This window comes from Haliotis asinina, chromosome 7 (assembly GCF_037392515.1).
Source record: "Haliotis asinina isolate JCU_RB_2024 chromosome 7, JCU_Hal_asi_v2, whole genome shotgun sequence".
Lineage (NCBI taxonomy): Eukaryota > Metazoa > Mollusca > Gastropoda > Lepetellida > Haliotidae > Haliotis > Haliotis asinina.
The window spans coordinates 52,564,296-52,572,814 of record NC_090286.1 but is presented as its reverse complement, the minus strand read 5'-3'; positions in this window follow the sequence as shown (position 1 = coordinate 52,572,814).

The window sequence follows — 8,519 nt, the reverse complement described above, 5'->3', positions numbered from 1 at the left end:
GTTCAGCTAATATATGGCGCTTACACGTTCGTGGGTGAGTCGGTATATTTCGTCCAAGATTGTAATATGGTTTATAATTAGGTGAGATTTACTGCTCGTGTAGATATATGCTATATTTGAAACATGCTGAGAGTCGTGTATAGCCATTCATCAAAAGATAAACAGGGTTACAAATGAAGTTAAAATATACATAAATCCCGAATGCATAAATCCCGACTTTTGAAGTGAAAACGAAAACAAGGTGAGTTATTTTGTTTGTATGTGTAGAGAGTGATACAAATTTAAGCCGAACATGACCGTGAATTTGGGCAGCATTCTTTTGGAAATGCTTGTAAAGCAATGTTCGCTCGCAAGTTCCTCACTCCGGACGTCCGAACGAATAGGTGTTGTATTATATTAGACATTGGTTTATCTGGTCTTCGTGTGTAATCCTTGATACAACTGGATGTGGAATAAAAAAACACAGGTATACAGGTGTTTACTCTCTCTCTCTCTCTGTCTCTCTCTCTCTTCTCTCTCTCTCTCTCTATCTCACACACACACACCAACGGAAACACAAACACAAACACATACACTCGTTATGTTACACTCGTTATGTTAAAATTCTCTTCTATACTAAAAAAAACCCTAATTAATACCAGTTATGGTATTTTGCAATTCACTCTTCATACACACTAAACCGGAGCTCAGTTTGAACAGACTTGTAATAGTACCCAGTAGGACTTTCAGTGACAATGTTCAGTCTCTGATTTTGACGAAGGTTAAGCTCGCAACATATCACGTATGCAGTGTTTTTGTAACCCCCTCAAAGTCACATATTTGTTTTAGGTGTCTCTCCTGAAACTCAATACACGTTAAAAACTGTTACCATAAAGACCCACTCAGGCACGCACGCAGTGTTGAAAGCTGAAGTCCGATAACAAAGCATTATGGTTTCAATGCCATGCAACAACATGTTCGAATGATAAAGCAGAATCTTTACAAGTGATGCCTCAATGTTTGCACAATTCAGGTTGACTGAGCGTTTACAAATAATATTCGTCACAAGACAATTCAGCAAATGCTACACGTGGACAAACAACCTCTTTTACCCGTAAACATGTTGACGTACTCCAGAGCAACAGAACCAAAGACACCTCCATTGCTGGGGCCAAACAACGTCAGTCTTATCGGCGAAATTGGGTTCATGCAAAATCAATTGCCTTTATCGAACTATGTTCCGACTGAGATCGGTGTTTATTGACCTCACAGCTATACGACAAAGGATCGATTGTTGAACTTGATTTGTTTGACTCGACCGATTGGCTTTTACACATTTGAGAGATTTACACTGTTAGCTAGTTTCACGCCTGTACATTTGTAATATCAATATACAAGACTGGTTTCAAAGGTCAGATGACTGATTGTGAGTGAGGTGGGTTTTACGCCACTTTTAGCAATAAACCTGTTGTACATATTGTAGTAAAGTACACCATGTGGAGAACAGAACCCGGGTTTTTGGTGTGATAAGCGGACGCTTTAACTGCTATGCCACCTTCTCTTGATGCCATAGGATGAACCGGGAAGATCCGAGTTAGAATTGGTCTTAAACAACCAATTCCTGTCTGACGGGATTGGGCTCGCTCACTTGGTTGACTCATGACATCGTATCCCAACTGCGCAGGTCGATACTCATACCATTGATCACCAGTCTTATCAGGACATCTGTTAATGAGGACGGTGGCGTCCGGAATAACAGGAAATATATTATGTTTTACATACTTATCACAGCTGACAGCCAACAATTGCCCCCAGCGCTCTCTGATGCGCTCAATCTCTCTACTTATACCACAGAGAAGAGAGACAACCCTGTACTTAGCTGGGTCGCGACACCCAGAGGACACGTGACCCCTTGACACGTCATCCCTTTTTTAGGGATTGGCGACGACAGGCCATTTTGTGTCAGTCTCTAAAATTCGTTCTCTACCTGCTTATTACTAAGGGTTTTGCGCTCTTTTTGGGTTCCAGCACGTGGCTGTTACCCCCTACTTTGGGTAGGTTTACTAGGATTAGTGTTACAACTTTGAATTATTGACTAATTAGTCCTTCATTGGTCTCAGGTAGCTGTAACCCACCTTTTCACCAGTTCGACAGGTAGCTACCGTTCCGGATTGCACTTGCATCCAGCGCACGGGCTGGAGTGAGCGGGGATCACGCACCGACGGACCCTCCGGTCCCGGAGCTTCCATGACGGAGGCAAATCTGCTTGTTTGCCAGACGTATTTCGGCAGGTATCACTAATCTCCTACGTGAGGGGATCTTAGGAAGAGCGAATCTCCCGACGGAGATCACAGATTCTCTCTGCCACGCCTCTCCCTCTGCGGGAACTCTCTTTGCGGGAGAGATTCCGGATGTCCTTCGTTCGAGGCATGAGTATCAGCAACAGGAGTTGACTAACAGACTCGCCTCGACCAGAGGGAGAGGTCGCTGGCAGCCACGGGAGTGGTCCAACCAAAGCCCCAAAATGACGGAGTCTACTCCCAAAAAAAACCGGACAGGTCACGTGTCCTTTCGGAAGAGGGGAGGGAAGGAAGGCGCAGGGGTTCCACCCCTTCCTCCACTCCCGGGAAGAAACTTGGTGGGCCCAAGCGCGGAGGCAAACTTCCCGAATCCCGGAGCACAACTGACGGGAGGGGCCCGCCAGTCCTCCCCTGCCGATAGTAGATCCTTCCATAGGGTCTGGAGGGGTTCGACTCTCCAAATATGTACCAAACGGGGTCCAGCTGAGACTGGACAAGTTCAGATTCTGGATTCGGGCTTCCACATCTCTGTCTCCTCCCCTCCACCTCTCACCTGCCATCCAGTCGAACGGCTTCCCGATCCGGACAGGTTCCCAGGCACCCTCGGACCTTCCAAACGCTGTGCCTTCAGTTCGGCAGGCTGCAGGTGGACCTGTTTGCCACCAAACTCAACCACCAACTGCCCACGTACGTGTCCCCTGTACCACACCCAGAGGCCTGAGCCTTAGACGCTGTCCTTAGACTGGGTAGGGATGGACGCCTACGCTTTCCCTCCCCCAGCGACACTACAACGGGTACTAACCAAACTACAAGAGACGCAGGATCTCAAACTTCTGCTACTAGCCCCCAAGTGGCCGGCTCGGGCTTGGTATGTACCCTTCTGCACACTTTGCAGTCAGGTGCCCATACAGATACCTTTCCGGAGGGATCTTCTCCAAAGTCAGCCAAGCGGACGGATACACAAGACCCCTCAGGTACCCTCAGGACTATCTGGTCCACCTACGTAGCACTAGGGGCCTCAAGGTCTCTTCCATCAACACCAACCTGGCGGGCATCATGTCCGTCATCAGGAAACGGTCCCCAGGGTTGGATGTGTCGGTACTCAAGGAGCTCATTAAGAGCTTCAGGCAGGCAGATGGCAGACGCAAACCCAAGGCCCCCGAGTGGGACCTGAGCATAGTCTTGAATCATCTTAAGTCTGACTTTTATGAGCCCCTGACGGTAAAGACGGCCTTTCTGGTAGCCATGGCTTCAGCCGCTAGGATCAGCGAGATCCACGCACTTCATGCGGACCTCCTGAGGTTCGAACTGGCGGATGGTGGCTCAGCTATTCTAGGGCTCGATCCTACTTTCGTGTGTAAAAATCAAGAGGCGGACGAATTCGGCCGCACTTTCCACATTCCCTCTTTGACTCCACTGGTGGACCCCATTGAGGATGGAGCGCATGCATTGTGTCCGGTCAGGGCAGTGCGGATATACACGGACTGCACACGCACCCTGAGACGGGGCCGACGCAGGTTGTTTCTTCCTCATTCCCAACGGAGCACGATGGAAATTGACAAAAGGGCACTGGGAGTCTACCTCCGCTCAGCGGTGATAGAAGCCTACAAGGCTGCTGACCTCCCAGCACCCGCGAAAACCAACCCACATACAATCAGGGCGGCATCGGCTACCTTGGCATACCACAGCAATATTGCTGTGACAGACATCCTCGCCGTGTGTTTCTGGAGGTCAAGGTCAGTCTTTGCCGACCACTACTTGAGGGAACTATCAAATGAGGATTTGACGGGAGTGTCCCGGTTAGGACCTCAGGTCTCTGCTCAGCAGAGAACTTCGGGGTCACTGTTCGTCAGGAGACGAAACACACTAAGACCTATGTAGGTCTCCTAGTGGTACAGGGCAATCCTCCGCGGTTTTCTGAGATTCTTTGTTAATTCGTTCGAATCTTTCCTCATTCTCGGTTGTCCTTTCGGTTGGTTTTTCAGTTCCCTCCCAAATGGTTCTTCCCTGTGGGAGCTCCTCACCACAGATGGGGTCACCTACAGGGCTGAAGGGAACGAGTCGTTCTTCCGTATCGACCTTCAGTCTCCCTCATCAGAACCACTTACACTACTCCAGGTTGAGAGACGATCTGGGTCTTAACCCCTATTAGCCCTCCTCCTACTGTGGGATCCTGGGCAATTGTTGGCTTTCAACTATGATAATATCTAAAAAATTGGTCATTTTTTATCAGATGTTATTTTTTATACTTACCTTGTTAAAAGCCAAAAAGTCGTGATTTCCCTCCCTTCTCCCCTCCCAGGGGGATGGCCTCTGTCGCCGCCAGGGAATGACGCGTCAAGGGGTCACGTGCCCTGTGGGTGTCGCGACCCAGCTAAGTACAGGGTTGTCTCTCTTCTCTGTGGTATAAGTAGAGAGATTGAGCGCATCGGAGTGCGCTGGGGGCAATTGTTGGCTTTCAACTATGATAAGTATAAAAAATAACATTTAATAAAAAATGTCCAAATAATATTGATCGGATGTTTAATTCTGTTAAAATTTTACATTGAAGTGTTTGTAAAGCAACCGTGACACGACATGGCAGTAGGCCTTAACAGTACTTTTATCGCTGAAACTGGTCGGTTTTGTGACCCTCACGATTGGTGTGTAAAGTTTAAAGGCAAATCATCCTGGTGTATTTTGTATGGTGATATGAAAACATCACATAAACGGTCAGATGATCTCCCAGTTAGTAGACAGATCGATTCATGTCAAACCTTACTTAAACTGCTTACTCACCATGTAATATGGATCACCAGAGTTCTTCTCGAGACCACGGTTAGAGAGGTACTCCAGAATACTCTGCAAACTGGACTATAAGTTCGTCTCTCGTCTCTCGGCTCTCGACCCACGTCGTTCGGCACTCGACCCATCGGCGCCGGGATCTCGTCTCTAACACTTGGGACTAGACCGTCGTAGCTCGACCCTCAGGACTCACCTCTCGTTCGCGCCTCAACCAACAATCTGGACATTCGATGCGTGGTACTAAAATCTCGACGCTTGACACTCGAAGCTCTAAACACTTGTCACCCAAAACCAGACTCTAGACACTCGATTCTCGACGCAAAACTGTCTGTACCCGACTCCACATTCTCGACGCATAACGCTCGACATTCGAATTTCGACGCTGACAGTCGACGCTCAAACCTCGTTACTCGACTCTAGACGCTCGACGCTCAACCCTGGGTATTCGACATATCACTTGACACCAGTATTTTTCCTGGGGCGGTGTGTCCGGGGTTGCCGAGTAGTTAAAGCGTCCGCTCGTCACGCCAAAGACCATTTCTGGTGTCCCCCGCCGTGACATTGCTGAAATATTGCTAAGAGCAATGTCACGGTAAGCCAAGTGACTATAACCTTCTAACGCCTAACTGGCAGCTTGGGTTATCCGGGGCAGTAATCATCATATACTTATTACACCGTCCAGTGAGCAACTAGTCAAATGAACACTGGGCGTTATATAAATGAAATGTTATTTTCAGTATTGTTATCATTATACACACTCACTCACTCACTCAACAATTTCTCATGACGTCGAGTCACCAGCTGTAAATATAACACTTCAGACAGTTCTGTTACATCTTCGACACAGGCGCAACCAGCGGGTGTTCTTCAACCTTACCTTGTACAGCTACATAACCTGTGCATGACGTATAACTTTCCACCGTGAACCGTTAACGTCCGCTTCTATGACGTCAATACAATCAACGGTGTTGTTACAACTACTACAATATGTCTAACAGGGTGATATAGAGACTTCAGTATAACAGGAAAGTTCAAGGACTATACGATTAATCACGCTGGGCGAGTCTAGACCCATGCCGCGCTTCCAGATGTACACTGAATGTAATACACTGTTTGAGTAGCCATCGGTGCCAGTGATTTGAGGGTCTTCTGACATCATTACCAGATTTATCATTTGGTGTTGGTTTGTTTAACACTGCTCTCAGCAATATAGGCGGTCTATAAATAATAGAGTCTGGAAGGACAATCCAGTGATCAACATCATGAGCATCGATACGATGAAATGTGTCAATAAAGTCAGCAATCCTGACCACTCGATCCCGTTAGTCGCCTTTTACGACAAGCATGAGTTACCGAAGACCAATTCTCACCCGGATCTCCACTCCACGGGTACCGCGTTTAACAAATTGTCACCCCCAGCTGATAATTCTACACCATAACTTCTAGTTTCTGATACGTGTAAATGTGTATACATATAACTGCAACCCCCCCCCCCCCCCTCTCTCTCTCTCTCTCTCTCTCTCTCTTCACAGGGTTGTGCTCTCACACACACAGAGAGAGAGAGAGAGAAAGAGAGAGAGAGAGAAACTTTTGAATCAATGAATAAAACCAAGGTGACTCAATATTAGATTGTATATTTGTTAAATGATTTAAGCATGAGCGACTTCAAATTAGGTATCGAGTTTTTTTATTATTAAAACAATCACATGCCACTATATTATTTGAATCTAAATAACACACCACATAGATTTCTAGACGCACAATGGGCGTTTGTCCCACCTAATAATCGCTTGTCACGACAAGCATGAGTCAAGGTGCACACGTATAGACAACTATGGAAATGATAGCAGCGTTGTAAAATCTTGCTTATCTCAACGGTGTTTTGTGACCAACCCGTAAATGTGGCTTGACACTATAGAGAAAGACAGCGGTATTAATTTACATAAACCAAAGATGCTTCGTTGTATTGATTGTATCCTTAGTACACAGGATACATGGCTACTGCATGCTACAACACATAAATACAGTAAGCCGCATGACACCATTAGTTAAATAGTTCAATCATGTAAGTACACAATTACATGTATATACATCTTTGGATAAAGTGAGTGAGTATGGTTTAACGCCACTGTTAGGTACTTTCCTCACTTCAGTTCGAAAAACATTTTTTCATGTCAAAATAAAATATTGCCACCATCAAAAGTATACACCTGTTTCTTCACAGGGTTGTGCTCTCACATTTCCAACCCCATGTTGAACAATTACTCGAGCGAAATATTTTTAATTAAAAATTTTAAGCGCTACTCGCGGTAGATAAGACCGTTCTTCGCCTCCATTCCCCCTTTCCAGCTTCCAGCTGCTCAGGACCCGTGAAGGTCCCGGGGTAGAATAGGCCTTCAGCAACCCATGCTTGTTGCGACTCAGCTTGTCGTAAGAGGCGACTAACGGGATCGGGTGGTCAGGATCGCTGACTTGGTTGACGCATGTCATCGGTTCCCAATTGCGCAGATCGATGCTCATGTTGTTGATTACTGGATTGTCTGGTCCAGACTCGATTATTTACAGACCGCCGTCATATAGCTGTAACATTGCTGAGTGCGGCGTAAAACTAAACTCACTCACTCACTCCAGCTGCTCAACGGAATGAAGGAACAGGAGGGTATTATTCTATATAGGATACTAAGTTACCTCCCCTGCATTATTCGCCCATTACGCCATAAGTGGGTTTATGTAGAATAAATGATACGAAAGTTCTAACAATAGCGACAACAGAAAAGACAAATAAACTCCAACAGGTTAATCACAAAATTAGGCAATATGATATTTCTTTTTAATTTCTGCTCATTCTTGTTCCGTCACTCCGTTCAACCGGAAGCTGACAGGGGTAATGGAGGCGAAGAACGATCTGAATACCACGAGTTGCTTTTATAGTGTTGAATAAAACATATTTATCGTGAGTAATTATTAAACATGGGGTAGTAGATCTGAGAGCACAACCAAGTGAGGAAATGGGAGTGTATCTTTGATGGTGGTGATATTTTATTTTGAGATGAGACATATTTTTCGATCCGAAGCGAGGAAAGTGCGTTGCCAACCTTCGCATATATGAAGACTGGTCATTTTCTCTATGCTGCGCAAACCCATTTGTGCTACAGTTTGCCTGTGGTTAGAGTCAACGGCCGTCAAATATCACCCTGTTGACTTTCAATGTAAGAGGATGAATAAGTTTTCATCTATCTAGATGTATACATTGTATGAAAATATATTTATGCACAAGGACATTCGAATCACAGATCATGCAAGGCCAAGTACAATTGGTGGCTGAATTGTGTAAAGAATATGTAACGCGACCTGATTTATATCCTATCTCACTGTCTGAAATCCCCATAGATGAGATATATGGAGAGTAAAACATCATCAAGTACTTGTATACTACCAGGTGTAATCTCACACGGA